The sequence below is a fragment of the Aegilops tauschii genome, chromosome 2, assembly GCF_002575655.3.
Source record: "Aegilops tauschii subsp. strangulata cultivar AL8/78 chromosome 2, Aet v6.0, whole genome shotgun sequence".
NCBI lineage: Eukaryota > Viridiplantae > Streptophyta > Magnoliopsida > Poales > Poaceae > Aegilops > Aegilops tauschii.
In genome coordinates this window covers 110,991,043-111,000,029 of record NC_053036.3, presented here as the reverse complement: position 1 = coordinate 111,000,029, position 8,987 = coordinate 110,991,043, and positions in this window count along the sequence as shown.

Sequence of the window (8,987 nt, the reverse complement as noted above, 5' to 3'; positions counted from 1 at the left end):
GCTGAAAAACAGAAACTTTGCGCGCACGAGAAAAAATTCAATAAATCACAGAAACGTGATTTTGCGTTGATTCTTTTTGCTGTAGATCAATATACAAATTACCTAGGAGGTACTATTTTTGTAGGGTTTTTGGAGTTCCATAATTATTCGAAAGTTACAGATTGCTACAGACTGTTCTGTTTTTGACAGATTCTGTTTTTCGTGTGTTGTTTGCTTATTTTGATGCATCTATGGCTAGTATCGGGGGGTATGAACCATAGAGAAGTTGGAATAAAGTAGTTTTAACATCAATATAAATAAAGAATGAGTTCATTACAGTACCTTATGTGGTGGTTTTTCTTTCTTGCACTAACGGAGCTTATGAGATTTCCTGTTGAGTTTTGTGTTGTCAAGTTTTCAAGTTTTGGGTAAAGATTTGATGGACTATGGAATAAGGAGTGGAAAAAGCCTAAGCTTGGGGATGCCCATGGCACCCCAAGATATTCAAGGACAACCAAAATCCTAAGCTTGGGGATGCCCAGGAAGGCATCCCCTCTTTCGTCTTCGTCTATCGGTAACTTTACTTGGAGCTATATTTTTATTTACCACATGATATGTGTTTTGCTTGGAGCGTCTTGTATGATATTAGTCTTTGATTTTTAGTTTACCACAATAATCCTTGCTGTACACACCTTTTGGGAGAGACCCACATGATTTAGAATTTATTAGAATACTCTATGTGCTTCACTTATATCTTTTGAGCTAGATACTTTTGCTCTATGTGCTTCATTTATATTTTCTAGAGCACGGCGGTGGCTTTATTTTGAAGAAATTGATGATCTCTCATGCTTCACTTATATTATTTTGAGAGTCTTTTAGAACATCATGGTATTTGCTATGGTTATAAATTTGGTCCTAGAATGATGAGCATCCAAGTTGGGTATAATAAAAACTATCATAAAGAGTGCATTAAAAACTATGATCAATTTGATGCTTGATAATTGTTTTGAGATATAAAGGTAGTAATGTTAGAGTCATGCTAGTTGGGTAATTATGAAATTGAGAAAGACTTGTGTTGAAGTTGGCAAGTCCCGTAGCATCCACGTATGGTAAAAGTTGTGTGACAAATTTGTTGCATGGGATGCTCTTTTAATTGCTTTCCATATGAGTGCAGGTCGGGATCGCGAGATGGTTAACTCCTACCAACCCTTCCCCTAGGAGCATGCATAGTAGTACTTTGCTTCGAGGGCAAGTAGACTTTTGCAATAAGTATATGAGTTCTTTATGACTAATGTGAGTCCATGGATATACGCACATTTACCCTTCCACTTTGCTAGCCTCTATTATGCCGCGCAACCTTCGCCGGTATCATGCACCCATTATTTACCTTCCTCAAAACAGCCACCATATCTACCTATTATGGCATTTCCATAGCCATTCCGAGATATATTGCCATGCAACTTTCCACCGTTCCGTTTAATATGACACACTACATCATTGTCATATTGCTCTTTGCATGATCATGTAGTTGACATCGTATTTGTGGCAAGGCCACCTTCATAATTTTTCATACATGTCACTCTTGATTCATTGCATATCCTGGTACACCGCCGGAGGCATTCACATAGAGTCATATTTTGTTCTAAGTATTGAGTTGTAATTCTTGAGTTATAAATCAATAAAAGTGTGATGATATTCATTATTAGAGCATTACCCCAAGTGAGGAAAGGATGATGAAGACTATGATTCCCCCACAAGTCGGGATGAGACTTCGGACTTTATAAAAATAAAAGAGGCCAAAGAAGCCCATACAAAAAAAAGAGGCCAAAGAAGCCCACCAGATAAAAAATAAAAAATAAAAAATGAGAGAAAAAGAGAGAAGGGACAATGTTACTATCCTTTTTCCACACTTGTGCTTCAAAGTAGCACCATGATCTTCATGATAGAGAGTCTCTTATGTTGTCACTTTCATATACTAGTGGGAAATTTTCTATTAACTTGGCTTGTATATTCCAATGATGGGCTTCCTCAAAACACCCTAGGTCTTCGTGAGCAAGCAAGTTGGATGCACACCCACTTAGTTTCTTTTGTTGAGCTTTCATATATTTATAGCTCTAGTGCATCCGTTGCATGGCAATCCCTACTCAATCACATTGATATCTATTAATGGGGCATCTCCATAGCCCGTTGATACGCCTAGTTGATGTGAGACTATCTTCTCCCTTTTTGTCCTCACAACCACCACCATATACCACATATAGTGCTATGTCCATGGCTTGCGCTCATGTATTGCGTAAGAGTTGAAAAAGCTGAAGCGCGTTAAAAAGTATGAACCAATTGCTTCGCTGAAACCGGGGTTGTGCATGATGGGAGTATTTTGTGTGATAAAGATGAAGCATGGCCTAACTATATGATTTTGTAGGGATAAGCTTTCTTTGGCTATGCTATTTTGATAGGACATGATTATTTGTTAGTATGCTTCAAAGTATTACTATTTTTATGTTTTATAAGCTTTTATCTTGCATCATTTGGATCTGAACAATCATGCCACAATAAAGAAAATTACATTGAGAATTATGCTAGGTAGCATTCCACATCAAAAATTCTGTTTTTATCATTTACCTACTCGAGGACGAGCATGAATTAAGCTTGGGGATGCTTGATACGTCTTCAACGTATCTATAATTTTTGATTGTTCCATGATATTATATTACCTATTTTGGATGTTTATGGGCTTTACTCTACACTTTTATATCATTTTTGGGACTACCCTACTAACCGGAGGCCCAGCCCGAATTGCTGTTTTTTTGCCTATTTTAGTATATCGAAGGAAAGGAATATCAAACGGAGTCCAAACAGAATGAAACCTTCGGGAGCGATCTTTTTGGAACAAACGCAATCCAGGAGACTTGGAGTCGACATCAAGAAGCAGCCGAGGAAGCCACGAGGGTGGCCGGCGCACCCTGCAAGGGTGGGCGCGCCCCCTGCCTCGTGGGCCCCTCGTGGCTCCCCTGACCGACTTCCTTCGCCTATATATATCTACGTACCCCGAAAACATCAAGGAGCACCACGAAAAACTATTTCCACTGCCGCAACCTTCTGTATCCGCGAGATCCCATCATGGAGCCTTCGCCGGCGCTCCGCCGGAGGGGGAACCGACCACGGAGGGCCTCTCCATCACCACCAAGGCCTCTCCGATGAGTTGTGAGTAGTTTACCACAGACCTTCGGGTCCATAGTTATTACCTAGATGGCTTCTTCTCTCTCTTTGAATCTCAATACAAAGTTATCCTTCCTCTTCTTGGAGATCTATTCGTTGTAACTCTTTTTGCGTTGTGTTTGTCAAGATCCGATGAATTGTGGGTTTATGATCAAGTTTATCTATGAGAAATATTTGAATCTCCTCTGAATTCTTTTATGTATGATTGGTTATCTTTGCAAGTCTCTTCGAATTATCAGTTTGATTTGGCCTACTAGATTGACCTTTCTTGCCATGGGAGAAGTGCTTAGCTTTGGGTTCAATCTTGCGGTGTCCTTTCCCAGTGACAGCAGGGGTAGCAAGGCACGTATTGTATTGTTGCCATCGAGGATAAAAAGATGGGGTTTATATCATATTGCATGAGTTTATCCCTCTACATCATGTCATCTTGCTTAATGCGTTACTCTGTTCTTATGAACTTAATACTCTAGATGCAGGCAGGAGTCGGTCGATGTGTGGAGTAATAGTAGTAGATGCAGAATCGTTTTGATCTACTTGTTGCGGACGTGATGCCTATATACATGATCATGCGTAGATATTCTCATAACTATGCACTTTTCTATCAATTGCTCGACAGTAATTTGATCACCCACCGTAATACTTATGCTATCTTGAGTGAAGCCACTAGTGAAACCTATGGCCCCCAGGTCTATCTTTTAGCATATAAGTTTTCCATCTACTTTTATTTGCATCTTTTACTTTCCAATCTATATCATAAAAATACCAAAAATATTTATCTTATCATATTATCTCTATCATATCTCACTTTCGCAAGTTTCCGTGAAGGGATTGACAACCCCTTTATTGCGTTGGTTGCGAGGTTCTTGTTTGTTTGTGTAGACGCGTGGGACTTGGGAGGAGCCTCCTACTGGATTGATACCTTGGTTCTCAAAACTGAGGGAAATACTTACGCTACTTTGCTGCATCACCCTTTCCTCTTCAAGGGAAAAACCAACGCATGCTCAAGAGGTAGCATAGCCTCACCCCGCACGTTGACATTCACGCACGCAAGACACGCACGCATGCAGGCGTGCAAAACTAACACGTACACATAACGAACACACGCACGCATGCAGGCGTGCAACACTGACATGTACACATGCACTCACAAAGACACGCACGTACACACACATGCATGCAACACTGAAACGTACCCTTGCACGCACGCAACACTTGCACGCCTGCATGCACACAACACACGATGCAAGACACACGCTCAACCTATACGTGCATGCACCCTTTGTTAAGGACATGGATTGTTACGGGTATTAATCAATCTTATCTGTGATAAGCAGAACATTGATGTTTGCAGCGGTCTTTATGAATCACAACGTATCGACCGGGCTATCAACATAGTAGGCTTATCTTCATGAAATAGATGACATCACACTCAATGAACAATCATCGGTTTATGAAATGCCCGCTTCTGACCGCCCTGGCACACCAAAAGTTCCTCTGCTGTGTGCTGCCTGCGTTGGGCCACTGACATGCAGGCCATGTACCCAAAGAGCCCACACGTCAGTGGAAGAACGGTGCGATGTCATACGTTAGAGTCGAGGGCGCCACTCGTTGCACGCCCGGCTGAACACGCCTCCTTGCCGCCTTCAAACGCCTCCATGAAACCCGCCCGTGTGGAAGCCGGGAAACCCACTTTGGACACACGTTCGGTTATGACCGGGCCGGCATTAAACGCAACATCGGCCGAGCTCCTCCCGTCCGTCGTCTATTTAATCTCCTATTTAAACGAGGCCAAATGCCAGCCAAGAATCGCACACCTCCGCCGCTCCCCTATCTCCTCCTTCACCATTTTGTCCACTCTTACAATGGCTTACGAAGAGTAGTTATCCCGCATCCAAGCCGGCTGGGTGGCCCGCCGAGCCCGCCGGATACGAGCTATGCAGCTGGCTGATCCACATCCCTCCCCTCGCCCGACGGAGTCAGTTGCCGCCCGAAGCCAGCACGCGGTTCAGCAACTTGCCGCTCCAGGCCAGCTCAACGAGGAGCGGTGCATGGGCGTCGTTGCTGCCGTCCACGTCGCCGCCTTGTACCGTGTCTCCCGGTTCTGTAGCCGAGAATCCCATGCCGACAGCCGTGCCATGCAAGCAGCGATAGAAGCCGGGTGCGCGGAGAGCGACGAGTCGGTGGCCAGCGCCTCCTCGTCCGCCGCCATCATCGAAGAGAAGTAGAACACGGGAGGCTGCCACCGCTTGGGTCCCATGAAGACCACAGAGGAGGCGACGCCGGCATACACAGTAGGTGTCTTGCCGGATCCTTTTGTTGCGAGGACCTTCGTCGACCTCGCATGGGCTCCACGGAAGCGGGGAAGCTCCCATCCACCATCATCTTTGGCATCAGCCAATGATATCAGTTGGGCAGTGGGGAAGCGAGCCGTCCTTTGCGCTGAAGCATATACCTCCAGGGCTCCCAGCATTCCGGTGATCGTGCTGCCGGACATGAGGAACACAAATGGATCGGCGGGCGACCATTTAGGCCAGGTATTATATACATGTGTTGTCTAGACTAGCACCGCGTAGTTCATTTGAATGTAATGAAATCCGTTATGTTTGTATGAAAATCCAGTATTTTATATGATTTCCGTCGTTGTTTATATGAAGTATCGTCGTGTTTGCATGAATTTCATCCAGTTGGTTGAGTTGCTGTCATAATGTGTGCGGCTACGGTTGGATGGCATAATTTGTGGGTCGCCGATCGGTCTGCGAGCGGCTCGGGCGGCGTGGTGGGACAAAATAAACACAGCTCGTGCGAGCTCGTCTCCAACGTGCACGCTGGAGGATGCATGAGCACCCGAGCCATTCCTCGTTCATCGGTGGCAAAGGCACCAGTGGACAAAAGGGTCGCCAATATTTTGGCTACCCCGGGCAAGATCCAAACAGCCCCTCCCAGCAGATTCAAATCCCTCGTTCGCCATGGAATTTTGCCATGTGTTGTTTTCATGGACTAGCAAGATGCCCATGCATTGCACGGAACATCAAGATGCATTTTTTTACAAAACACCAGTAGTGACTGACCCATGCAGGAGTAATCCCATTTGTAAAAACTAATGATATCTCAAGAATTTTATCAGAAAAATGGTATCTCGAGAATTTTATCGGACTCCATTTTTTTATACAAGGCCACAAACCCATATTACAGGTACCAAGGCAAAAATTAATGTCTTCTAAGTCAATGTTCCAAGCCACCTTGTTTCCTTGTTTGCCGTCTAAATTAATGTGTATTCTTCTCTTTCATGCACATCAAGCCAATCCTCACACTCCCGCAAGCATGCAAGGGATAATTAATGTCCTCCTTTGCTAGTACTACGAGGCAAACACCATTAATATTGCATAGATTAGTGTTAGTGGCCTTGTATATCTGCAAATTGTAATTTTGATAGTGGCCTTGTATATAAAAATGGAGGGAGAAAGATGAGAGATAAGGTGAGGACGAGTGAGGCGTGGTGGTGACTGGTGGTCGGACTGGGCGGAGGCATGGGGATGGACGATGCATTATGTCTAGGTTTGTATCTCTCTCACACACACACGTAGGTGGGGGACGTGCACGAAGAGAAGAGGTGCACGTACTCCCATCTCTTTCCCAACCACACTCGCGCGGGTACACGGTGGAGCTCATTTCTGTACGAAAAGGCAGCCCACGTGGTAATTTGACACGTGTACTGGTTGTCCACTTGATGGAGGGAGGATCGTCTACCACAGGTGAACAAACAAATTGCGACTTGACACGTTATGTTAAAAAAGAGGCAAACCATGTGGGGCCTACCTTAGAGGCAAGGCTCTATACACTGGAGTACTTTTGATGTGTCCCGTCAACTCGCAGAATGAGGAGAAGCTTGCTTAGTATGCCGTCTCCCCCGCCCACGGGCGCGGTGGCTCGCAGGATGAGGTGAAGCTTGCTTACTAGTAGTAGTATTGTATGTCTTACGCCCGCTCCCTCGCCCACGTGCGCGGTGGCTCGCATGACGAGGAGAAAATTTTACTACTCCCTCCGTTTACTCCTCGTCCCTACCTTGGTTAGAGAGATTATCATATTGTCTGGAATATATATGTCCTTTAGTACTCCCTCCATTTACTTATACAAGGCCACTATAAAAAATATATTTTGCATCTATACAAGGCCACAAATAGTAATTGAAAGAAAAGTTACTACTCCCTCCTTTCCAGTTTATGGCTCAATTTGAAAATCTCTCCAACCAAGGTAGACGGTGAGTGGTGGAATTAATTTCGTAGTTTGCACAAGTAATTAGTACGCTCGTTTTTCTCAAGAAGTTATGTTTACCGAGGCATTAATTAAAACGAATGCATGAATGACCACTAAATTTCCATGAACTTCTACATGCGTTGGTGAGTTTTCTCTTGACACTGCTTGCATCGGGTGATCTAACGCACCTTGAAATCCAACATGTGATGGTACTACTACTAGTAGTAGAATTGAGACTTATAAAATGGAAAAACGGATGTTTTTAGATGATCCCTATAAACCCTAGTGGGTACGTACTCCGTAAAATCAGATTTTTCCCAAAACTAAGTCGCTCAACCTTTATTTTCTTGTTTCCCTTCCTGCCTCCTTGCCTTGAACAGACTATGCCAAACTCCCCTTCCTGTCGCGCGGGAAAAGACCCGCCCTCGCCTTTTTTAGTCTGGGTTTGTATCGATGGATCGCGCGAAGCAGCAAAAACCAAGCCGTGTCTTGTACTCCTCCGTCGACGCTCGCTTTCATGAATTATGTACTTCCTCTCGCTGACATGTGGGACATATAGCAACCGGGTTGACGTGTCAAGCACCAAATAACAGTGCAGAACAGCAGGGGGGATGCACCCCAGTAGTAGTAATGAGCAATGAGACGTCAAATCACAATGCCGCACCTTCCCAGACGGATGAAGCAACCATTATTTCACACTTCGGTTCGCCATCATCTCAAACCACGTAGTATTGCTTCTGCCTCAAGAGGGACATGTGCATCGCCTTGGTACATCATGACACGTGGGACCGCATGACAGGCCATGCTCCCCCGCCGATCGCTCGGTAAAATCACCTCATTTTTACTACTTCCTCTGTCTCGGTTTACATGGCATGCACGTCGTTCTAGGTTGAGAATTTAAGTGGCTATATATGTGATGAACAGTATATGTTTAGAAACTACATCCGCTTAAGAATCCAACGATATACTTTTTGTGACATAGTAACTCATATTTAGTTAGTCAAATGGATGACCTAGAACTACGTGCACGCCCTATAAACCGAGACGCCTAAAAAACGAGGCGGAGAGGGTAGTTCAGTATGTATCTTTTTAGATCAATATAGTCGGGATTCACCACGGAGCAAAACCAAGTGGTGGGCTGCTCATGTTGTGTTGGCGTAGCAACTCAAGCAGGGTCAGTCCGCACACGAACTGGCGACACATTTAACAGGACCCCTTTTGCCGACATGTGGCTCATCCACCATCTTGTTCCACATGCGATGCACCAAATTACAGTTCGGAGCAGAGGTTGGAATTGGAGGCACCCCGGTCGTAGCGCCGCAGTAGTAGAAAATGAGCGATGAGGGGTCAAATCACAAAGCCCCACCTTTCCCGCATTAAGCTGGACGGACGAAGCAACCATCATTTCACCCTAGGGCGCAAGAGCATAAAGAAAAGAGAAAACCAATGATGTGTGCGGCAACTACCTAGGGCACCTTAGGGTAGGGGTCTCCACTACAGATCCTTTTTTTAAAGCGCCTCCACTACAAATCGGC